This window comes from Marmota monax, unplaced genomic scaffold, assembly GCF_021218885.2.
Source record: "Marmota monax isolate L192 unplaced genomic scaffold, Marmota_monax_Labrador192_F-V1.1 WCK01_AAM20220418_F8-fsc00061, whole genome shotgun sequence".
In the NCBI taxonomy this organism is placed as follows: domain Eukaryota; kingdom Metazoa; phylum Chordata; class Mammalia; order Rodentia; family Sciuridae; genus Marmota; species Marmota monax.
Window position 1 is genome coordinate 14,474,342 of NW_026695230.1, and position 24,629 is coordinate 14,498,970.

At 48.3% G+C, this 24,629-nt stretch overlaps 1 protein-coding gene across 1 annotated transcript in view; it reads left to right on the forward strand.

Annotated features, from left to right (window-relative positions):
* The window catches only part of Galnt18 (polypeptide N-acetylgalactosaminyltransferase 18), a 339,876-nt gene that overhangs the window by 145,138 nt on the left and 170,109 nt on the right, over window positions 1–24,629 (forward strand). The gene's annotated exons all lie outside the window — the stretch shown is intronic.

Here is a 24,629-nt window from a genome sequence, read left to right on the forward strand (position 1 = left end):
AGGCCATGGGAAATAAATATTTTGCCTTTGCATGTCTGAATATGTCTTTATTCTATATTCACAATTGATTGACAGGTTATCTGGCTGTAGAACTCTAGATCGAAAATAGATTTTCCTTGGAGTTTTAAAGTTGCTGATTTACTATCTTCTAGTTCCCAATGTTGCTTTTGTGATCCAATAGCATCAGTTTTTTTGTCCTATGTTTATTAATGCCCCTTACCCGCACTTTTTGGGAAATTTGGGGGATTTTCTTTTTATCTTTAAACTACCTTTGAAAATCTAGATAAACAATGCCAAATATAAATTTGGTTTGCCCAGAGAGTGAAGCCATTCCCTCCACAATCAGGAAAATATCAAGGCCCAACGGGATGGAAGCTTTTGATCTTAGATAGATCATCACGTCCCAAAGGGATCAGTTCCTAATTGTAGGACTTTCTTGCAAAATGAGGCATGGCCAATTGAATGAAGCCTCTCCCGCTGCTCTCACTCACAATGTATGGTACTTTGAATAAACAAGACTCCAGGGCGTCATTACAGAAACATCTTTTTTTTTTTTTTTGACATCACGGTCCTTTTAAATATGCTCAATAGGAGTAAGGCTTCTTCTACAGTAGGGTAAAGTCAGACAGGACTATGGTTTTCTTTTTCATTTATGGGAAGGATAATTCATAGGATTGATGTAAACTAAAACACTGCCTCGATTCGATGATTATGGATTCTCGTGCAACATAATCAGCACAACCCTCAGTTCTTATTTGCCATTAATTCTTCAGAGGACCCGAAGGCCATGGAGAGGAACAGGGTTCTGCTTCTCTTTTTCCTTACTCTTCTTCCCTGTTTGCTAGCAGCCCTCTCTTACTTTCTGGAAGGAGAAGGACCGAAAGTTGTGAAGGCAGGAGGGTTCTTTCTTGACCTTTAATCTGGTCCTAAAACCGCTATGTGCCCCCTGAGCCTGGCAGGTATATAAGAGGACTCTTATTATACTTGTAGGACTTCTGTGGAGCCCCCTGTTGGGTCTGATGGCTGCAGTTCCTTGATAGAGGCAGAGTCTTGTCTTTAACTGGCTACTCCCAACTCTCCCATAGTTTCTGCCCCTGTGGTGCCACTCCACCGTAGCTAATCTAGGGATCCCTTGCCCTATGGGTTGCTCCTTTGATCAGGATGCCTATATCAGCCACTGCAGGCTGACATACCCTCCACAGGTCCTGGGATTGGTCATCTTGGTCCTGCCAGTGGAGGGGAGCATAGGTGTGACTTGGCTTTCTTGGTCACATATCACGCACAGACTCCTGTGTCCCCCGACTTCCAAGAAAACATCTTAGTTCTTTAGGTTATTCCATTGAAGCCTCTCCCACTGAGCTTGGGGTGGTAAATAGATTATCCACCCTTTCCCTTGGGAGATGGGAGGGATCCCAACTCAGAAATCTCCCTCCCAGATCCTTTTCTGTATCTTAAACAACTCAGTCCTTTATCCCTTCAACCAGGAAAATTGCTTATCAATTTCAGTCACCTGTTTTGAAGTTTCATGCCCTGGTTTGTCTTAGAACTCACTTGGGCCTCTGGTATTCATTGCATGTCGGTGCCTTAAAGAAAGTTCCCAGCTTAGCATTCTTGTCATCTGAGTATCTTTAGGCATCTGCCGCCCTCTTTACCCAGGCTCATCATGTCCAAGTTGCTATGAAATAGCCATCTAGAATTCCTAAGTGCCTCTGAGTGATGGCTCCTGCAAAGAGACTGTTGAGCCTGGAAATTTGATCCCTTCTGAAAAGTGTTGCCTGAAAAAAGGACATTCCAATTAGGGGATTGATAGCTCAGCCCTGTCACTGGAGCTGTCGATAGCTGAGAGAGCGAGTGCCGGAGATGCTTTATGAGCCAATAAAGGAGGCACCTCTAGAGTCAGAGGAAACATGTTTATTTGCTTATTTATTGCCTTTAATTTTATAGGCTATGGGAGAAATCACTCCCTTCTGAATGTGTCCAATTAGCTCTGTTCACCCAAGAGGAATTGCACTCCTGAATAACTATAGGAGAAAACAGAACAGGACTCTACTTCTCTGTGTGTGTGTGTGTGTGTGTGTGTGTGTTCCTACACAGCTCCAGGCCCTAATAAAGTCAGCTGTTGCAGGGGTAAGAGACTGGAATCCCAGGGGCACATGACTGTGGAGAGTCACTTCTCTGTGCCGTTGCTCATGTTTGGCTGACACCCCTCTGATTCCAAGGCTGCTCTTGGGAAGCTTGGCTCTGAGCACAAGTTATCAGCTAGTTTGAGTTAAGGACTGAACGAATTGATTTCGGAATTGAATGGACTTGGCTGGCAGATATGAAGGGAAAGTATGATTCTTGAACGAATGCATTAAGGGATCACAGCCTCCCAGGGACGAGAAGGGAAGACTAAACAGAGACAGGCGCTTTCACATTCTTTGTGTCCATATTTCGGTCATCAGGAGCCATCTTGCCAGGTAGAAAGGGAAGTCTTGAGCTGACAGAGTATGGTGGACCATGGAAACCTCGGCTCCCCCAACTCTGATCTGAGATTTGGTGCCTGAAACAATCTTCCTGTGTAAACAGTGGAGTCAGGAGCTGCACAGTGTGGAATTCTATGGAGTCAAGATGCCTGTGTGGAGGTGAATGTGGACTGTAACTGTAAGGATCCCAAGGCCCCTGGGGACTTGTGTCACTTGCAGCCCCTTGTAGAAGGGCTGTCGGGGCTGGGAGATTTGGGCTGACACTTCCTGAGTTTTTTAATGTCATCCTGCCCAAGGCTGAGCATCTCCTGATCAACAGGTAAATGTTAGGCAGGCACAGTTCTATCATGGCTCCTCTCAAGATTGGCTAATAATATTGTGAAGTGCCATAAACAACAGGATCCGGCAGCCTCTGCTCAAGTTTTGAAGATTTTGTTTTAAGTATGCTTTTGTATTTTAACATTCATTATAACTAAAAGGAACACAACTCAATGTGGGGCCTCATGAGCCACAACTCTAAACTCTTAGGATGTCAGGAGGTGTGCTCTTTGCTTCTCATCCTGCTGTTTTAATGAGATTAATGATTGTTTTTCCACCAAGCGTCTACCCGTGATGTTCATAAAAAAAATGAAATAAATGACTCACATGGAGATTGAGAAGGATATCATCATGGAAAGTGGATGTTAACAGGCTCTAGAAATATGATAATTATCAGCTATTTAAGATTCAGTGTCTGTCGTATGGTAGCAAGATGCATCTTGCAGGCAGCATGAGAGAAATGACAAAGTAGAATTCGAGGAAAAAAGAAAAAGGAGATCTTGTCTGGTTATTCTCTTTGTTATGATAAAATAGAAACAGGAGAAATTTGAAATCTATGCGTTGAAATTTACATGATTCTCAGCAACCCTCTGTTTGTTTGTGGCGTGAGTGCCGTGTCTTTTCTGAAAGGTGTGCTTAGGAAACCTGAGTGTGGTGCAAGGGATCATCAGGCACTGGGACCCTTTTCTGATGGTAACTGTCCATTTCACACCAAGACCCCAACTCTGGGCAAAGGCAAGTCAGGGCATTTCAGGAAGTTGAAGTATATGATGTATGGATTTGGGGACATTTACATAGATGTCATATCAACTGTGGTGCATTCAGGACCTCCAAAGCCTTTCTTCTGACCAGCAAACCATACTTCCATGGTTGGAAACCTCTGCAATTCTAAAACATTTTTGACAGAGTAAGGAATAAATCCTTGAACGTCACATTACTCAAATGTTAATGTTTGTTGAATGAGTTAATCCACTTTTACTTAACTTTAAAGTCTGGTACTTCTACTTCCAGAATGTACCTTCAATGCTCTTTCTCTCTGTCTCCAATATTCCTAGCCTCATCCAAACCACTTTTTTCCTGGGCTAACTCAGTATCTCCTAGCTGGCCTCCTTTCTTCCATTCATCCACCAGAATGAACGTTTTTCTTGTTAATCAGACCCTGTTGCTCCTTTGCTTGAAACCCTTAGGCTCCTGTTAGTCCAAGATCCATGCAACAAGACTCCCAATGTCTAGCTCCATCTTTCCTCCTTCCTAACCTATCCTCACTGTACTCTCGATCAATCATGTTGGTATCATTTTAGTTATTTGATCGCCCTGGATTCTTTCTGACCACAAGATTCTCCCCTTTGCTGTCTCCTTTGTCCTGTGACTGGCTCCTTCTCATCTTTCAGATACTCCCTCAAATGTGCCCTTAAGCATATCCTGTGCGGACATGGGTTTCAAGCAATACTCCTGTCAGTCTCTCTTTACTGTGTCATAGTCTGTAATCACCTGGGTTCTTGGCTTACTTTACCTAATGTCTATCTCCATCAATGGAAGGTAAGTTCCATGAGGCAGAGGTGTGCCTGCTGTGCCCACTGTTACAGCCTGAGCTCCTCGCCAGGTGCCTGACAGGTAATAGATGCCCAGTTAGTATAACACATTTACTGGCTTGGCAGTGAACTTGCTTTTCTCTCCCTCCACCTGTGTACACATTTGGGTTTTGCAAAATCAAAACCTTACAGCCATTGTCCCTTTCAAAGAGGGTACTCAGGAGGCTGAAAGAGGTCTCACATACTGCACCCTGCACGTCTGTGCAAGTGGCCGCCTTCATTCTGAAATGAGCCCGCTGGATCCTCAGACTTTCAAAATGCTAAATATACAGTATTAATCGGATCTTGCATCTCTGGTGAATAACTCAGACACCTTTATGTTGAAATACAGATTCACCATTGAAAGGAAAAATCTTTCATTTCAAACATTTGAATAAGACTGGGTTTGTATTTATAAAGTGAGTTATATACCAGAGCATACTCTGGGCCCAAAGCGCTTTCGTTTGATTGTTCAATAAATACATTTTCACTCAACCAAAGCTCTTGCCTCAGAGTATTTTTTCACTGAGGCAGTCAAATAAGTGACAGTATCCCTATTGAGTTCTATTTAATTTTATTCAATATAATAATGCTCTGCTCAGTTCAAGGGCTTTTCTTGGCCTGTGCATACCCGAGATCAGTTGAAAGTGCCTTCCTTGGGATCAGGTGGGTCATAATAGGGACAGTGATAAGAACAGGTGTGCTTAGCAAATCTGAGTGTGATACAAGGGATCATCAGGCTAGATACAGTAAATTGGGGGAGATGGATGGTTCTCCTGCCTCTACTTGTTGTATAATCTTTTCTAAAACACTTCTCTGAGTTTCTATTTCCTTGAATATAAAATGAGGACAGTTATGCTCCCCTGGATTATTCTGAAAATGAAATTGATATAATGAACATGAAAAAAAAGCACACTGTCTGGTACATAATTGATGTTTTTATAAAAATAGCAAATTATACATTTTAATCAATAGTTTTGTCACCCCATCTAGACTCAATGTGTGAGGCTATATCTTTGCTCCACTCTGAGTATTCAGTAGGGGCCCAATCAGTACATCAAGTATATTTTTGTTATTGTTTTCTCCTTATAGCATTAAACTTGGTCATCAATTGCATAATCCAGAAATAGCTGCTAGCAGTTTATTCTCTGCCACTCTCCCTCTCTCTGCAAATATCCATCTTGGGTTGACTTGGGTTTGTTTTCACTAGGAGTAGAAAAAAGCAGCTCATACGTCACATCAGAGAGTGGGGAAGAGATGGCCCCTAGTGTGCCCCCTCCCCATGTGACCCCTCTTGCCCTTCCAGCCCTGAGCCGTGTATCTAACAGCCAGTCACTGGCACCAGGCCCTGCAAACCCCTCCCTTTGCCCCAGCCTGGCTGTGCAGAGCAGTGGGAAATGTGGCCTGTGTCCAGACAGCCCAGCCCTGTCCTACAGCCGTAATTGGTTGCTATCAGCTGTTCCTAGCATGAGATAGATCACCCATTCTTTCCTGGCTGCACACTCCAAAGAAACCTACTCATCTTGTAAGCAAACTCTAAATAAAGCACAAATTGCTTCCTGCAAGTGGCTTTCTGCTGAGGCCACCGTGGCTTTCCTAATGGCTTGACCATGTCCCCTTCACTCTGAGGCCATCTCTTTGATAGGTCCTTTGTAGTCCAGGGCAATTCTACTACTGATGAAAAGGGCCAGACTACAGAGCTGTTTTCTTTGTCAAACAGACATCTAGTCAGAGCCAGAGCAGGACAGGAACCCGAGGACCAGTGGGCCTGCTGGTCAGAGGTTGCCATATAAGGACTCCAGAGTTCTCAGATCCTGCCTGCCTAATTTTCCAGCTGGGTGTCCCCACATGAGATTTTGAGCCTCTCCAAGATTCAGTTTCCTTTAGAAGTTTGTATGCTGGAAACTTGGTCCTCGGTGAAGCATTGCTGAGAAGTAGGACCTCTGGGAAGTGACGGGGTCGCAAGGGCACTGCCCGAATGAATGTGTAATCTGTTTGTGGATTAATGGGTTAGTGTGTTCTGGAGAGAGGTGGGGAGTTCACACAAGAGTGGGTCTGTGATAAAATCCCCTTCACCATCTTCCAGGAGCCCCCTTGCCATAGGATGCCCTGTGCTGCCTCAGGACTCTGCAGAGTCTCTACCAGCAAGGAAGCCCACCCCAGATGCCAGGGCCATAATCTGGAACCTCTTGGCCTCCAGAACTAGGAGCTAAATATGCCTCTATTCTTTGTAAATTACCCAGTCTGTGGTGTTGAGCTGTAGCAACAGAAAAAGAACAAAAACACAACAGGGTGCCAGGGCTCTCACAGTGTGTGCTGAGCCCTGTTCCATGGCCCCTGTTGATATCTCAGTTGGCATCTGCAGATCTGATCAGCACCATCTAGGCAGCCAGTTCTGGTCTCTGCAATATGGTGGAGCCAGTTGGCCAAATATAATCCCTGCCTGAGAGAGTTCCCAGCCTATGTGAGAGCCCCAACGTGGGCCTCGTGGATCCAACAACACAAGCCATAGGTCAGTCAGGCCCAATGTAGGGGAGAGTTTAGAGAAGGAGCAAATCGGGGGTGATAGGACCAGGGAACATGCTCCAGAGGACAGGAAGCTTCAGCTGAGCTCTGCTCCATCCTGCTCTCAGACCTGTACTGGGCCCCATGAAAGTCCCCATCATGACAACAAATTTGAGGTGGACAGCAGGTGGGCTTCCCCTGGGACCATTCTTCCTTGCACTGCTGTTGGACTCTGCTGATTTCCAGCCAAGCTGTGCATGCACCTGTGATTCCTTTGGTCCTCTGAAGAACAGGACCCTCAGGTGCCACTGAGGAAAGGACTTCCTGTGCCAGCACTGCTGTCACATTGGCTCTGCTGCAGGGCAATCAGATAGGCCACTTTTGTATCAACGAAGGGGCAGGAAGAGAACATTCTAGATGTGCTGACATGAACACAGCCAAAAACACCTGTGGAAGACAGAGAGTACTTATTATGTCCATTTCATAGAAGAAGAGACTGCAGCTTTGAAAGGTTAGGTGTGCAAAAGTGGCCAAGCATGTGGCTAGTACAGGGAACCTGGCTGCTCAGCCCATGGTCCTTCTCTGTACTGTGCAGCCACCGGTCCACACGGGAACAGGGATCTTGGCATTAATACTGCTCCCTAACATTCACTGGGGGTTAATAGGCACTGCTAAGCCCTTTGCACGAAGCATTCCATTACTTCCCCAACTCCTAGGAGGTAGGTGTTCTTTTTATCCTCTTTCTCTGGCCAAATAAGCAAGATGCTGACAGATTCAGGAATGTGCAGCTTGCAAATGGCATAACCTGTGGTTTAACCCTGTTTAGTTAAATGCTCAGCCCATGCTCTGGACTTCTTTGCTGGACTTCCACACGATGTGGACTTGTGGACTCTAATGATTGGTTGATGGTTGGTGTCCAAGGGCTCTGAGGAGTTGGGGAACCTGGTGACTCAGACATGCATGTCTCTGGCCATGTTGCTGCCAGTTTTCTGATGCCCTGCCTCTGAAGGGCCTTTCTGGAAAAGCCTGAGCCACTGAGGAAAGAGAGAGCTGTGGACACATACAGGGAAGCCTGCCGGTCGCCATGAATCGGAGCAGCTTATTATGAGAGGAAGGTTGTCAGAGTGGATCCCGTGCCTTTCATCTGCTCCCTCTGTGAAGTCCCTGCACAGTTTGGCACCATGGCTTGAGGCCTTCGTTAGTTCAGCCCTGTTTGAGACCTTCACAAAGGCAAGAAAGCAGACTGGCTCCTTTGTGTTTAGAGCAATGCAGACGGCTTTTCTTGGTTACCAGGGCCTCAAAATAATATCCTAAGTTGGCTCATTCACAGTGACATAGTTACAGAGGGATGCTGTGTTCTGCTGACCTCGTCTCAAGCGGCAGCAGTTGTGTCCAACATACTCTCCCATTCAGCCCTGGGTGCAGCCATCTGATCATCCATCTCCCCAGCCAGCCAGGTCTGTGCAATGGTGCCACAGTAATAATACACCCATCTACCCACTCATTTTGCACTGCACTGTGAGGTTGCCGAAGACAGGGAGCCTGTTGGACTCAACCCTGTCTCCCTCAAGGGTTTATACCTTTTCCCCATCACTAGCGCCTTCAGAATCTGTGACAGCCCACCAGGAATAGCTGACCACTCAGCCAGGATTTTTTTTTTTTTTTTTTTTTTTTGGTACCAGGGGTTGAACTCAGGACCACTCAACCACTGAGCCACATCCCCAGCCCTATTTTGTATTTTATTTAGAGACAGGGTCTCCCTGAGTTACTTAGTGCCTCATTTTTGCTGAGGCTGGCTTTGACCTCATGATCCTCATGCCTCCCCCCCTCCCCCCGAGCCACTGGAATTATAGTCATGAGCCACTGTGCCCAGCCAGGAATTCTTGAAGTTGTGAGGAGTCACCAGGATTTCTGGGGTCCTCCTTTAAACATCAGGCCTAAAAAGTCTTGCTTACAGGCGACTCAGGAAAGTGGGGCTCAATGAAAGCCCCTGGGGTCCTCCATCCCACAGTCTGCCCCAGCTTTCCCTCCTCAGTCACATTCTACAGTCCCAGCCCCCACTACCCTTACAGCAGACCAGGCTGGAAATTTTTTTAAAAAATCTGTTTATTCAAGTGTGATCTGGGAAACACCTGTCAGAAACACCAGAGAATTTGTGGTCTAGTGAAAAAGACTCTGAATATTAAAACAAATCTTGTCTGTTTGTAAGAACTGCGTGGCGGGCAGAAAGGAGGAGAGCGCTCAAGCTGGAGCCTGGGGACCACTGCATCCCAGCTCCTGCAAGGGCTTCTGGGTCTGCACCTGAAGATAGCCAAGAGCCCTCCATGAGTTGCTATTGGGAAGAGGGGCCTTTGATGAGCAGGCAGGAAAGATAAAACATGATGGTGCTCAGATGAGGAAAATAGACCTTGCAGTTGTAAGTTATTAAACTTCCAAAAGGCTGTTGGAAAGAGGATAATGATAACATATTACTACATCTGAGAGAAGGCAAAGTATTTTTTCCAGTATAACAGTTATGATACATAAAGAGATTACAGTATTTGTTCAGGGGATGAGATGTTAAGGGTTGCTTTGTTTTTGAGATTTGAGGTATTGCCAATGGATGCGAAGTCCTACTGATTAGAAAGGAACTAATTTCTAAGAGCTGTGGAGATGGAAAGTCTTGGGTGGTCTCTATTTTTAACAAACCTGCCAGGTGGATTCTTGAACACACACACACACACACACACACACACACACCACACATGGAGGTTTGGGAGCCATTGTCTTCAACCCAGTGGTTCTGAATCTTATCTGCAAATTAAAATCACCTGGGGAGATAAATGATAAAAGGAGGCTGGATCTCACCTCCAGAGATTTTGATGCAGTTGGTCTGGGTGTGGGGGGGTTGGGCATCAGTGTTTGGTTTCCCATTTGACTTTGATGTGTAGCCAGTGTTGGGGACTCTGGTTGAGCTGTAGCTCAGGGATGGTGCTGTAGGTGCCCTGCATGTGCAGGAGTGTGTGTGTGTGAGTGTGTCTCCTGTGAATTTAGGACTGGGTCCTGGGCTCATCCTACCAACCAGGTGATTCTCTTTGCTGTGAGTCCATCTGGCATCACAATGGCCCGGTGGCTTTTGCTGTGTTCACAGGATCTTGCTGACAGATGGGAGAAGAGCCTGGGTCTCATTGCCTCTCCTCTCTGGCTCTGGAAAGGAATAGGGGTTGGTGGGGGGGGGGGCAGGGGAGGCAGCAGCTATAGCCAGAACCCACCATTTTGAAAGGAGTTCTGCTCCTGGGTCCCTGATGTAGAGGTTGCTGCAGAGCCATGAACTCTGACTCTTGATATGACTTCCACATGTCAGTGTGGAGAAGCAGCAGAGCCATCCCCCCTGCCATGGGCACACACAGTGTGCGTGGCCAGCAGGCACACCCAGGGATGCCTGTCTTCTGACCATCCAGAGCTTTCAGTCGCCTGCGCCCCAGCTAGAAGACACTCTCCTCCAAGCACACTGCCTATATTCAGAGATGATCAATTTATTTCCCATCTTTTATTAATCAAAGACACATGTAGCTGTTAAGCAGAGCTTCTGACTTCACTAGGCAAAAAGCTTTTCAACTCTGAGTCTACTAGAAATCTCACCCAAAGCCCAGGAACTGAGTTCTTCTGTTGATCTTTTGGACCTTTTGGAAACAGCTTGAAGACCCCCAGGATACCCAGGGCTTACCATGTGTTTTGTCTGTCCCTCCTTCTGCCCAGCTTTGCCTCTGTGTCACCTGCATGAGACTCTTACCTTTCTGAGAGATGCATGACTTAGCTTCCTTCTCTTTCCTAGGGAATGAGACAGAAAGACTCACTAGTTTGGGGGGGGTTGAAGCCATTTTATTTAACTGCAGACCCTTTCTTGGAAGGATTTCTTATGCAAAATCCTATGTGTAGACAGATTAAATTAGAGCCCCTCTAGTAAGCAGGGAAGACTTGGGAACCCTTGCCCTCAACCCAGTGGTTCTGAATCTTGTTTGCAAATTAGAATCATCTGGAGAGATAAATAAATATTTCGAAATACCTGAGTTTCAAGGAGAAAATGCTTATTTAGGCTCACAGTTATGGAGGTGCCAGCCCATGGTCAAGTGGCGCATTGCTCTGGGCCTGTGGTGAGGGGCTACATCATGGTGGAAGCATGTGGCAGAGCAAAGCTGCTCACCTGTGGCCAGGAAGCAAAAGAGAAGAGGAGGAAGGGGTAGAGGTCCCCAAATCCCCTTCAAGAGCACAACTTCCGTGACCTCAGGACCCCACAAGGCCCCACTTCTTACAGGTCCACAGCTCTTCCCAACAACACCCCCTTGAAGACCAAGCCTTTGACATGTGGGTCTTTGGGGGACATTGGACATCCAGAGCACTGCAGGGGGCCTCCCTGTTAGCCAACCCCAGGCTGCAGGTTGCAACAGACCAGCCTGGCAGGAAGGGCACCGTCTGCCCACTCAACACTGGATACAGTGGTCCTCACACTGTGGCACTGGGCCCCGCCCGTGGCTGCCCAGGCACCTCCCCCCCCAACCTCATGGGGAACAGGGCTGAGGCTCGGGGAGCAGACCTTCCTTGGGTGTCTCTCAGTGACTCACCCCAGGGGAGCAGCAGGCTCTGGATTCTCTCCACCCTCTTCAGGAGGATGGAGGAGCTGCCCTGGGTTCTAAGTTCCTCTGTGCCAGACTCAGTGGAGAGGTGAGGAGGTGGGGAGCTGCTCCCCACCCCCAATGACTTTCCAGGTTCACTCCTAACTCTACCCCAGCTCCCGGCACAGGACCTCCACCAGCAGCAATGATAACAGTAGCAACCACCAGTGTGTATACGATACCAAGGGCACTATTGTGGGCTTATTCACTTCTCACAATAACCCCACAAGGGAGCAGTCTTTGTGATTATTCCCAAGTTTCCATATTAGAAAATGGGCACAGAGAAATTAGTGACTTATGCCAGGTCACACAGTGAGGGAGTGGTGAAGTCAAGTTCTAGACTCAGGCAGGGTGGGTCAGGGGTCTTGCGCTTCACTTTCAGGGCAGGATGCGTCTCTGCACAGCTGCATCTTGATGCTTCTTGGTTGAATAAATGAATTTCATTTTATTTCTAATTCCAAATTCATGGAATTTAACTTTTGCCTGTCTGAGGGAACCCAGGAAAGATAGAGCAAGTCGATGTGTCTTCTTCCACATGTTAGGGGCCACCAGTGAGTTATTATCTGAGTCACCAATTCAGGGGAAAGGGCAAGAGATTGGGGTCCATGTCTCCATCCTGAAGAGAAGATGTTAATGGCCTGTGAAAGGCTGTGCTTCGGAGCGCCCTCCCCTCCACCAACCCCATGACACAATGTAGAGGAAGAGCTTCTGGTCTTCAGGGTCTCTGAGCAGAGCCCTCATCCTCAGAGTTGAGCCTGAAAGACCTCAGGCCTCGCTTGAAGGCTGGCTTGCCCTCTTGTGATTTCTTTCCAGGCTTTCTATGTGCACTTTGAAAATATATTTGTAGAGCAAGTACTCATGATTATGGCCGGAAATCCAGACGCTGGATAATCCCGAGAGCCATTGAGGTAGCCTGGTCTGATCTTGTGCATGAGGTATCAGTGTGGATGCTTTTCAAAGCCCATGGCTGACAGAGATAGATAAGCATGGGGCCCTATTCACTGCATCCTGGACATGCAAAGTTTCTTTGTCCAAAACCTTAGCTTATTTTGTCTGCCAGTGGCCGTGCCTGCCTCTTTCCTCTGCCTCAGGTGCCCATGCTACACGATTACAACCGGGTTGGTAAATTAAGAGTCTGCCAGATGGGAAGGACTAATTTTCCCCCTTTCAAACATCGCAGGCATGACGGGGTTGCACACGTTGGGTTGGACACACGCTGCATCCCTAACAGAGCACGGAGACATCACAAAGGTCTCACATCTTTCATGTGATAAATATTTCCACCGTCATGCTCGAGAAATGAATTTTGTTTGAAAATGGCCTATTTCCTTTGATGCTTTCTTTGACGTGGATTCAAAGCCTTTCCTGATCCTGCTGGGGCCTAGGGTTGGGAGAGCCTGTTTGTTAACTTTTTCGAAGGACAAATCCACTTCTCTATGCTGCAGTACAGCCATGGCCACCGGGGCTGGGAGATTTATGACTGAGTCTGTAATGAAAAGCTGCCCCGTGATCGACAGCTGCTGGGAGTGATGGTGCTTGGCCTGGGGACCGCCCCAGCCAAGATGGCACACATGACCCAGGGGTGTGTTGGCAGACCCCAGGCTTACCAGGCCCTGACTCATATTTGTCCTTTTCTGCTGTAAATTGCACTTAAAGATTCAGATATGGTTTATTTAACCAGAGTGGAGCTCCATAATATTTTTTCCTGCAAGTTTGTTTTTACAAGTGTTCGTCTCTGGTCTTTGAAATGGCATATTTTTAATGATCTTGCTGCATGCAGTGAGCAGCTCCCTGGGACTTGAAGAATATGTTCTCAGGACAAGTCTTTGTAGGCTGCTGCAGGCTTCTGTGAGATGTGTGTGTGTGTGTGTGTGTGTGTGTATGGCCAGTGAGAACTGGATGGAATGGAATGGAATGGACCCTCTGTTCTCTGGGGGCCTGGGTTAATGCCCCCAGGGTCTTGTGGGGGTGAGGAAATACCTCCCATTGTAGAACACCACCCGCCTCCCTACCAGCCTGGCACACAGGTTGCAGAAGCCTTCCATAGACACAGGCCCTGGGACTGGTATGGGGTCTCTGAGGGAGAAAGTTTGTCGGTTTTCCCAGGGCCCAGGCTGGAGTGTGGCTGCCTCAGAAGTACTGCACATACGGGCGTACCCTTTGAGCACAAGTAGGAGCCACTTCATAGGAGCCCTCATGGGTGCTGGAGGGAACAAGGCACGAGGGCAGCCATCTGATGCCTGCCAAGGCTTGGGAACCATGCCCTACGGCAAGTTGCTGCCCTTTCAGACCAGAAGGAAGATGCTGGAAACAGGCAGGCTTCCCAGGAGAGGCTTCTGAGACAGGAGAGTGAAGGGCAGAGTTCTATTACAGAGGAAAGGTACACGTGATTTTTGCAGCTTAATGCAGGCTGTAGGATTCTCAAAGCAAGGAGGACCCTGTGGCACCTTGCAGACCTTTGCAGGGAACAACAGCTGCTGGAGGGTCTGACACTGGTCTAGATTGCAGGCTGCCCGACTGCCAAGGGCCACATTTCTTTCCCCGTTGTGGCCCACTGCTGTTGCAACAGGAGAAGCGAGGCACTGGAACATCAACAGGGTCAGTACAGAGAGTTCCTTCCAGGAAATTGGCATGGGGCAACATTGTGTTTTATGTGCGAACAGTGAGGTGTGTATTTAGAAGTCTGGGTGCTCAGCCACAGGCTGCCAGCTCTCAGGGGAGGGGAAATGTGGTGTGTGCTTCAGAGTTCATTATATCTCCTAGGCAGAATTCAAGGTTTAAAGGGTTGCTTTAAAGTAGCAAGTAATGGTGCATATAAATCCTGGTTCCTAAGATATGTACATTTGTCACTCCCTAAAATGAGTTTTTCACATGTACTTTATATGGTTGGCTTGAAGTGTAAAACTTGGACCCTTTAATGGCAGCTTTCATTCTGCATAATTTCTAATCAAGTCATTTCCATTTTTCTGTGATGTGTGTACACGATGAGTTCTGGCTGCACCAGCCACCTCAGTGGTGAGCCGGCCACTCCTGGGCCCAGAATCACCCAGTGCAGGCTCGGAAGGGCACCATAGTGCCAGCCCTGTGTGACTCGGTGTGGATGTGTCCCTGGGAGGAGCCATTGTGGAGTATTCAGAGTGAGCTCGAAGAGCCAGACATCTTCCTCTTCCTCACCTGCCATGTCCGTCCAGACTCAAGTGACTACACTTCTCCTGTGCCACCCTGCCCCTGGCCCCCTGTGACTTGTTCTCTAGTTCCTTGCTAGGACTTGCCACTCTTCCAGAATCTTAGCACCCTGACTGGGGCTGCGCCCCCAAATCCTTGATGGTCCTTCCAAGAGCGCAGGGCCTGATTCCACCCCTGCCCTGGCTGCTCTTCTCAGTGACTCGGACTTACATTATCATGACTGCCTTTTATCCTTCCCAATCGGGGTTGACCTAGGTCCTGCTCTTGGCCAGTCAGGTGGACTAAGGTTGTGTGGTATGAAGCTGATGCCAGGAGAGTTGGAATGTGTCCTCCCTGGGATGGGGCAGATGAATATCAAAGCCAGCAGGCAAGTTAGGCAGGTGGTGCACATGCCTGTAATCCTAGAGGCTCAGGAGGCTGAGGCAGGAGGATCACAGGTTCAAAGACAGCTTCAGGAACTTAGGGAGACACTGTACCAAAAATGAATAAATATAGATAGATAGATAGATAGATAGATAGACAGACCAACCAACCAGCTAGCAGGCAGATCCTAGTTCATGATATCATGGAGCTACATGGATCAGGCACTGTTCAGGGTGCTTTACCCACATTCCCTCCTGTATTCCTCACTAACTCTACCTGGTAGGTGTTGTTACAAGTGAGGAAATAAATCCTGAGCTTTGAAGCCTCGACCCTCTAGTAAAGGACACGGTGGAATCTGAGTCTGTGCGATTAGTACACGGGGCCCAATCTGACCTGCTGCCTGCTTTATAGTTGTGGCTTTCTTGGGACACAGCCACACTCATTCATGGACACATTATCTATGGCTGCTTTGAGTAGTTGTGATAGAGAGCATCTGACCTGCAAACCTAAATACTTACAACTGGTCTTGGAGAGAAAAACGTGTGCCAACCCTTGCCTCACACTGGACTGTCTGGCAAGACTTCCTTGGTACTGAATGCACCTGCCAATGTGCATTTTACTCAGTTGTGGTCCACAGTTTTCATTGGATTTTCAGGGTCGGGAACATCCCACCCCTCCCCCAACAGCAGCAAAAACAGCAACAGCAAACAGAACATCAGCTGCAGAACATTAGCTGTGGGGAGTTTTGAAAACTAGACCTGGGTGGCCATATGCCAGAGCGCAGCAGTGGGAGGCGGAGCCCAGGTCTGGAGCCCTTGGGAGCTGGAATGCTTCTGCTGTGGGGAGGAAACAGAGGCAAGACAGTGGTTGCCACAGTTCTTTCCTGGCACTGTCTAAGTCTCTCTTTTGTTGTTTCTTAACTAGTGCTCAGGGATGCAGGGCCAAGGTGGCTTCAAGGTCAGTGAGGGGTGGAGGGGGTGAGGCCCCTTCACAGCTCCTGGCTGCCTGCTGCCTGGGGTTGCACCTGCTGTTTGAAGAATGTGGACAGCAGCCCTGCCTGATTGTGCTGGGCATGTTCCTGTGTGGTCTCTGTGGAGTGTGGGGTTGAGAGAGCGGCTATGCTGGCACAGGGTAGACTCAACAAATGTCAGCTATTGTTACTTTGCCTCACTACAACCCCGAGGGTAAAGTATTAGAATCTCCTTTATAGTCTGAAAACTTGCAATGATTGATTTCTGACTGTGGCAGCAGAATAATGTCTGCCCAAAGATGGGCATGGCCTCATCCTGGAAACTATGTGCTTCCTTACATGGAAAAGGGAAATTCAGGCTGCCTCTGCAGCCAAGGTTGTCAATCAGCTGGCCTTAAAATTGGGGAAGTGGCCCGGGTTAACCATGTGAGCCTAACCAGTGACTATAGAGGCCAGGGCCTGTGGGCAAGAGGGAGGTAGAGGGGGTCAGATGCTGTGGTAGGGAGGGACTCCACCCACTGTAGTCATGAAGACGAGGAAGGGCCTTGAGCCAGAACTCAGCAGCCTTTAGAAGCTGGAAAAGACCAGAAACAGACTGTGACACCTTTGTTTTAGCCCAGTGAGACTCCAGTCACCTGCTTATTTCCAGAACTGTAAGATAATACATTTGTGTTCTCTTAGGCTGCTGAGTTGGTGGTCATTGGTTATAGCAGCTATGAAACACTACTACACTCACTGAGGGCTTGCTAAGCCCTTTGACAGCATCTGTGGTCACACTTGCCCTTTGCCACATGCTTAGGGATGAATATTATGCTTTCTGTTCAACCGATGGGCAAGCCGAGGTTTGGAGAGATTCAAGAGCTCGATGAAGGTTACATGGGCAGTCCAGGGCAGAGCTGACCCTGGAGCACCTCTGCCTGGTGGACTGAGCCCTTTTGTAAAATCCACTCTTGGCATGACTGGGGGGCTGCTCTCGTGCCTGTACACTGTCTTTTCTTAGGAGGAGGTGCCCCGAGGGATCTTCTTTTCTTGCCCTCTGCAGGAACTGGTGACTGCTCTTCCAGATCCCTGTGCACCAAGAGTAAAGTCCTTGTGCAGAGGGAGCTGTCGGGGTTCCTTCCCTCTGATTCCTTCCAAGCCCTTCCCTGTGTGATTCCACTTCTTCATTTTAGCAGCTCTGAGGACTCCAGGAAGAAAGAGCCTAATCATGGGCACCACTGGCAGAGGGCCTGCCGTTCCTGCTCTGATGCAACTCCAGAGCCAAGAAGAGGGCTAATTATCACAGTAGCTCACTCTTGATAGAGCTCTGAACACCTCAAAGGGTGTTTAATGAATTCTGGGAATTTTCCCTTGGAAGCCCAATAAGAAAAGTACCACTATATTGTGCTAAAGTCTCCCGATGCCCCCGAGGTGAAGCTCAAACACAGGCCCCATTTTACAGAAGCAGAGGTTGGGGCAGAATTGCCCAGCACTGGAGGACAGAGTCTGCTGAGCTTCTGGCCTCCCAAGCTGCCTGCTTTCCACAACTCTCTGTCCCTCCCTTTGGCTTGGATCAGTCACCAAAGCTGGGATTTGGATCTCGAAGCTGGGCGTTGGAAGATGAAGGCGGGAGACAGTGTCCCTGGCCATGGCATGGAAAGAGGTGGCACGGCAGATGGAAGCCCCAGGTGGGGCCTGGATGGTGCCACCTGGATGGTGCTTCCTGGCTCTTCCAGGTGTCACCCCTCCCTGTGTAGTGGTGTGAACCCCGCCCTCATTAGCAGTGCTAAGAGGAACTGCAAATAGCATAGTCTTTTTCAGAGAAGCCAGACATCAAGCTCTTTAGTGAGAATAATGGAGACTTCTCAGCAGCAGGAAGTCAGCAGGCAGTTTACTGAGAGAGCTGAAAATGTACGTTTCTGGACATTGAATTAGCCCTTTCTTTTTAACTCTCAAATAAAGCATGCACCAAGGCATCTCAAGAGTTGAAGCAAAGTTTTCTAAAAGTTGTTGAATTGGATGTTTAAAATGGTGATATTATGGTATATAAATTATACCCTGTTTTGAAAGCAGGAGAGGGAGGAAAGGAAATCCTGCACACAGAATTCTAGCTGGGACACTCAGCATCACCTGGAACCCCCTTATTGGATGTTGTACGTTCATCTTTCCTAAATCTGACTTCACAGTCACCCCCATAGCTCCCTGGCAGTCTGTTCCCATTTCACAAGGGGAAAAATGGAGGCTTGAAGGGGCCAGAAAGAATGACTAGCAGGTGCAGGAATGAGTAGAAAAGGGTCCCCAGGACAGTCTGAGAAGGGGACCAGGAATCAGAACCATCAGTCTGTCACCTGAATGAACCTCAGACACAGGGCCGAAGTGCCCTGCATGGGTAGCTGCGTGGGACTTGGGCTGCCTGTGTATTTCTCCCACCTTTATCCACTGGGCTGCAGATCCCATCACCAAACACCCAAAGCTTTGGCTCTGAGCACCGCCTGAGGGCAGAGCAGAAATAGCAGTGGCTGTAGGACTGGCTTCAGGGTAGGAGCTGGGCCCCCTCCCCACTCACCCTCAAAGCCTTCTTAGCTGTCCCCTCTGCCAGGGAGAGGGTCATGTGGTAAACCAAATTAAAATCGTAAGAAACAAGAAGGCTCCATCAGTTTCCTGAGAAAACATCCTGACAGGAATCCAAATTGAGGGACTAGAAGCAGAGATGTGGCTTCTGCTTCCACCTGGGCTGTAGGCTAGCATTGGTCGTGTGGGCTTTGTCCTATGTGTGGCTTTGTCTGCCTTCTCAGAAAGGCTTGAGTGCTCCTGCTGCCCAACCTACAGGTGGGAGTCCCAAACCACTTTGACTTCCAGGAGCAACTGTGCAATAGGACTCCTCCCATTGCCTTATCCTACAGTCCAAGGAACAGAGATGCATGCTGGGTTCTTATTCAGGAAGAGGTCTGGGCTGCAGACTCTCCTGAAACTCCCCTGCAAAGACACCAGCACCTCTGAGTTTCCACCTGCAGCCACAGCAAGAGCTGGCAACGCTCAGCTCCAGATGATGGGGATCTCCAGGGAAGACAGCAGGCAGGCTGGGACAGGGCAGAGCAGGATTGCAATGTCTGTTTCACTCTAGAGCCCATCTTTCCATCTCTCCTGGGATCTCAGAACCACCAAGACCTTGGAGCAAAAGCTAGTGGGCGGGGCCAGCCCTCTGTTCGGGCTGCCCACCAAGCAGCCGCCCCTCGTGCAGGTGTTCTTCCTACTTTCTTCAGGAGCTGTCAGAGCCTTGGCAGGGTGTCCAGATGTGCTCCTCTTGGCTGGCTGATTAGCCCGTGACAAGACTGGAAGCTGCAGCTTTTGTTGCATTAAGCTCTGCTGGGTCTTCCCTGCCCCACTTCTTTCCTGTCTCTGTGAATTAGCATGGAGCCTGTCGGGATGTATTTGTAATGTTCTGCTCTCATTATCGGTCTGGGTGTCAGGCTCTGTGGGCAGATCTCTGAGATCATATGGTGGCATTTCCCCGATGCACTATGTGATCCTTGATAGAACTTTCTGGAAAACAGGTCATGCACAATGAGGGCGAGGCATTACCATGGGGCAGCAGATGGGCTGAGAGAGTGTGTCTCTAGAAACTTCTTATTCTGTTCACAGGAGCCAGCCCAGGAAGGGCTTGAGCAAGTGATAGTCAAAATGTATTTGACAAGCAACCTCAGGGTGCAGGCTCTAACCCATCTTTACGAATGCTGAACACACAGAGCAGGGGTCTGGTACTTCTGGTTGGGTCTGGCATATCCCTTTTTAAAAATTTTGTCCTAATTAGTTATACAGGAAAGTAGAATGCATTTTGACACATCATACATCAATGGAGTATAACTTCTCATTCATCTGGTTGTACATGATGCAGAGTTATCTAGATCGTGTAATCATATATGCACATAGGGTAATAGTGTCCCATTCATTCTACTATCATTCCTACCCCCACACCCCCTTCTCTCCCTTCACTCCCCTCTGTTTAGTCCAAAATACCTCTATTCTCCCCACCCCCTTATTGTGAATTAGCGTCTGCATATTAGAGAAAACATTTCACCTTTGGTTCTTTGGGATTGGCTTATTTCACTTAGCATAATATTCTCCAGCTCCATCCATTTACCCAGCTTATGGCCTATGCTTTTTAGTTGCTGGCTGGTTAAAGAAACCTCTGAGGAAGGGCCTGCACAGCTGGAGAAGCAGGGAGCACCTGAAGGGCTTGGGTGGCCCTGTTTATGGCTGCTCTGAAGGTATGTCTACAGTTTAGCATCGGGTACACACCAGCGCAGGCCAACTGAGGCGCTTCCCAGAACCTGAGATTTCTTCACTCCTCAAGTGGGTTTTTCCTCTCCCAAGTGTGTCTTGGCCTATCACATGTGGGTAGGTCAGTGGTCATGCTGGTATAGGCTCAACCATAAGCCATTAATGTCTTTGATCTGCAGCATCTTCTTACCAATATGGGAATGGTTAGACCTCCATCCCGGGGGAGGCAGGGAGTTCTGGCCTCAGTGCCTGGCAGGGGCAATGCAGTGGGTTGGGGTGTGCTGTACCAGGGCATCAGCTCCCAGGGCAAAGGTTTTGCAGTAGATTCCCAAGATCAGCCTGTGGTCAGACCTCAAGTAATGCATTTGGCCACTTGGGACAGTGTCTTTGGCTATGTTGGCATGTTGGACGTGGGGATGCAGTTTGGAGGTTTATAAACCATTTTCAGATGATGTGGCTAATTCCACACCTTTCAGTTTTACCCTCTTCATTGTGGTGTTCTTCTCTTCTCCATCCACTGGCTGTCCCAAGCCTGATGAGGCCCAGGTGGCTCTGATTGTGTTTCCTGAGTTGCAGACCTGCCCAGCATCTCTGTGGACCCTGAGCCCCACAGCATGCTCTTTCCTGCTATGGCATATTTGATTCTTGACTCTTGCTTTGGAGCCCTCAATCCCTGAGGAGATGCTTCTTTCTAGTTACCCCATCTGTTCGTTGTTTGATCAGATATGCCCAGGTGGGTGTGAACCCCAGCAGGGACCCCAGCCCATGTCTATCCTGGGAGCAGTCTTGTCTCTGGGTGAGACATCAAAGATCTGGCCACCACAAGAGAAGTCCAGATGCCCTGGACACCTGCATAGCACCAGCCCAGGCACTTTTCTGGGGTCTCTTTGCCTGTATCTTCACTGTGTCCCCGTGCTGGATGACCACATGGATCTGCTTTCTTACTGGAGAAGGGAGTTGGCCCTGGGACTGGTTGAGGCTGCTTTTCTATGGATGTAGAGACCCTTCATCTGGTCATCAGTGTCTTTCAGAGCTGAAGACCTCAGGACAGGGCATCTTCCCATCTGACCTAAGGTGGTGTTGATGAGAGAGTACCCTGCCAGGGCTGTGGGCATTGCGGGTTCTCAGCAGTGGGCATTTTTGAGAGCTTACCATGTGCCAAGCTCCATACATGGACATATCACTTAATGATCACCAATGATCTATGAAGGAGGTGAGATTATTATCAACCCCATTGTCCAGACAAGAAGACCGAGGCTCAGGGTGAGGTAGACCAAAACAGTAAAAGAGCTGGAGTAAAGTTGGGCACAGTGGCACATGACTTTAATCTCAGTGACTCAGGCCAGCAATTTAGTGAGACCCTGTCTCAAAATAAAAAATAAAAAAGGCTGGGGATGTAGCTCAGTGGTAGAGCATCCTTGGGTTCAATCCTCGGAACTGAAAAAAGTAAATAAAAAGCTGGAGTATAGCCCTCAGGATTCTGAAACCATAGCTAATGTTCTTAATTAGCTCTTGGGGGAAAAAATGAACTTAGCAGGGTGAGGTTTCCTTACCTAAGGGGAGGCAACTGGAAGGCATAGAGCAGGGCTGGCAGGCTTTTTCTCAAAGGACCAGACAGTACCTATTTTTCGCTTTGTGGGCCCCTGGTCTGTGACACCTACTCAGCCCTCCTCACATATCTCCTAGAGCAGCCATAGATGACATGTGTGCAAATGGAAGAGACTGGTTTTAGTAGAACTTTACTTTAAAAAATAGATGGTGGGATACAGCTAGGTTGGTACAGTGCTTGCCTTGCATGCACAAGGCCCTGGGTTCAATTGCCAGCACCACACAAAACAACAACAACAACAACAAAATGGTGGGTGCCGGGCAAGGTGGTGCACACCTGTAATCCCAGCAGCTCGGGAGGCTGAGGCAGGAGGATTGTGAGTTCAAACCCAGCCTCAGTAAAAGTGAGGCTCTAAGCAACTCAGTGAGACCCCCCCCCATCTCTAAATAAAATACAAAATAGGTCTGGGGATGTGGCTCAGTGGGTGAGTGCCCCTTGAATTCAATCCCTGGAACCACTAAAAAAAAATAGATGGTGGGCTATGGACCACAGGTGACATCCTTCATGCAGAGGAATGAAGGTGGAGGTGGGAAGAAGCTGGACCTCTGTTCGATGCCCATGACAAGCTTGGTGCCCTTAGAGTATTTATTGGGCTTTTTCATCTTTGATTTCTTCGCGTCTAATAACTAACCACTGTGGGTTACTTACTAATTCATTTTAAATTGATGTATCAAGACCCTCGTAAGACCCACATAGTATTCTAGGAATTAAAGAGAGTGAGAATCATATGGGTAGGGTCCTGCCCTCATGGAGTCCACGCCTGTGAGGACCACGGGGCTAACATAGCCCTGGATAAGGAAATCACCTAGTGACTCGTGTCAAGTTTGCAGAAAGTATACTTGCTTCCCACTGTAGTTCCCCTAATTCCTCTTTGAGGACCCACTGGTTTCAAGTTTGCTGTCATTTGTACCCAGACTGAATCAAAAGGTAGGGACACGTGGTGCTGTAAGCCAGGATTTCAATATGTTTGTACTACATCATTATGCAACCCAAGCCTAATTGTGAATCATAATTTTTTCATTAACTGATCTCATTTTACTTGGTAATATCCATTTAGGCATTTGAGAGCAATAAAACTACATTTCTTTTAAATATTATATGATTCAGTTGGTTCACTGATTTAGAGTTTTACTACCCCCCATTCCAAACGAATGAGTCATACATCTTTTTAGAGATAACAAGGACCTTCAAGATCATGCAAGCCGGTGCTTCTCATCAAGCCTGCCTCAGAGGGATGGAGACTGAGCCGGTGCACCCCAGTTCTGGGATAGAGCTGTGGGCAGACCCCCCACACGCTGGAGTCCCTCACTTTGTCTTAGAAATGCGTACTTAGTTTGCATTTTATTCTACAATTTATCATACTCTGTTTGATGGATCTGGGTTTCTTTTTTATATCTTTAGAAGAAATTGGTAACTGAGATGTCGTTAGAGGCCATGGGGACAGTGGCAGGGCCCAAAGTTGAATCCCAGCTCCTTCACTTCCTTCTTCATGAACCTGAGCAAGTCTCTTGCTCCTCTGGGCCTTGCTTACTCCATTTGTGAAATAGAGATGATCAGGGTGAGAGGAGTCTATAGGCGGGCATGCTTAGAGGAGGAGCTGGCTCATGGCAAGAGCAAGCGCTCAGTGTGTGTTGGCTTTTATGGTCACGTCAGGGGTCACATGTGTCCAAATTGAAGGACGTGGCCCTGAGAGGAGGAGGGCTTGAGCTTCCTTATCCAGTGAGTTCAGCCGACACCTGGGAGTCCTGTTAATGTGTTGCTTTTACATCTCTCTCTCTCAAATCTCTGGCACCTGTGTGCTCATGGCTCTAAGCCACCTTTCACCCCACGACAAATCCACCTTTCTAGCAATGAGGGCTTCCTACTGCTGGATCACCCATTCCACATTGGGAGGAACCGGGCTACCACAAGCTCACTCTTTTGTTCCCAGACCTCTTTCTCTGCCAGATCCCCTCCTAGAAAAGTGACCTAAGAGGTAGTGGCAGCCTGTAACTCTGAGTGCCCTAATCTAGAAGACCTGGGGACCCTAGCTCCCTGCCTGTGTCCAGCCCATACTTTTACGAATGCTATGTACTTATCCGCTCCAGACAGACAGCTGAGGAAATGGACATCCACAGGGGTCCTGCACCTGCGTCTCCTGTTCCTGACCAGCTTCTGCCTTCCTGGGTCTCTGTCCCATTCCTGGCCTCTGGCTCATCTCTTACTTACCTCCATATCTATAGCACAGAAGTGGGCCGGACATCTCTGACGAGTTTCTCTGACTTCAGGCCTTAACTGATCGCTGTCCTGGAGAACTAATGTGCAAGTCCCAGTCTACCACATGTCTGGCAAGGCCTGTTGTCCCCTTCCCTATTAAAAACAACAACAACAACAACAAAACAGTTTAAATGACCTTCCCTTGCTATAGTAACCCTAGTTACCATGGATTGTACACTCCTTCCAAGGCATGTGCTGGTCTAAGTGCTTTGTGTATGTTCTTTAATGTGACCCTCCCAGGTCTAGGGGGTTAATGTGTTCTCTGTGTCACAGGACGGGAGTTCCACTTAGGCAGGCTGAGTGGTTGTGGTGGTTCCATAGCCAGCGTGAGGTGGAGCAGGTTTTGAATCCATCAGTGTGTAAATCCAAAGCTCCTGCTCTTCCAGCTGGTGACGCCCCCTTCCATGTTCTTGGGCATGACCCCGTGTGGGGCTGCCACCACAACGTCCAGGGGTCCAGAGAGCAGTGCCCTGC